The following is a 665-nucleotide window of genomic DNA, read 5'->3' on the forward strand; positions in this document are numbered from 1 at the left end:
ATCCCAACGCTCACTTGGCGAATTTTCTGGAGTTTTGCAATACATTTAAAATCAATGGCGTTTCTGATGATGCCATTCGTTTTCGGTTATTTCCATTTTCATTGAGGAATAAAGCTAAACAGTGGTTGAACTCGTTACCACGAGGGTCAATCACTACTTGGGAACAAATGAACGAAAAGTTTTTATTAAAATATTTTCTGCCGGCTAAAACAGCTAAATTACATAATAATATCTTTTCTTTTGTGCAGATGGATTTAGAAACACTCTACGATGCATGGGAGAGATACAATGACCTTTTGAGAAGATGCCCTTACCATGGGTTACCACTCTGGCTACAGGTTCAAACGTTTCACAATGGCTTGAATCCTTCGACTAGACAGATGATTGACGCAGCTGTTGGTGGAACTATCAATAATAAGACACCTGAGGATGCTTATGAATTTATAGAAGAGATGGCACTGAATAATTATCAATGACAAGTCATGAGGACAAAGCCAATGAAAACAGTCGGTATTTTTAACGTCGATTTAGTCACATGCTCTCTAATCAGGTAGAACTTTTGAATAGGAAAATTGACGGTTTTCTTTGTTCTTCATAGGTTCACCCAATAATGCAGTACGAAGCAAGTGGAGGTGGTCAAGCAATTCAGAATACCCACCCTATGG

General features: G+C 38.3%; 1 non-coding gene across 1 annotated transcript; it reads right to left on the minus strand.

Annotated features, from left to right (window-relative positions):
* Positions 1-216: 216 nt before the first annotated feature.
* On the minus strand, positions 217-322 carry LOC128289491 (small nucleolar RNA R71). The gene has a single exon (XR_008279139.1). It is a non-coding gene; the product is annotated as a small nucleolar RNA R71 (small nucleolar RNA).
* Positions 323-665: the final 343 nt, after the last annotated feature.

This window comes from Gossypium arboreum, chromosome 2 (assembly GCF_025698485.1).
Source record: "Gossypium arboreum isolate Shixiya-1 chromosome 2, ASM2569848v2, whole genome shotgun sequence".
Lineage (NCBI taxonomy): Eukaryota > Viridiplantae > Streptophyta > Magnoliopsida > Malvales > Malvaceae > Gossypium > Gossypium arboreum.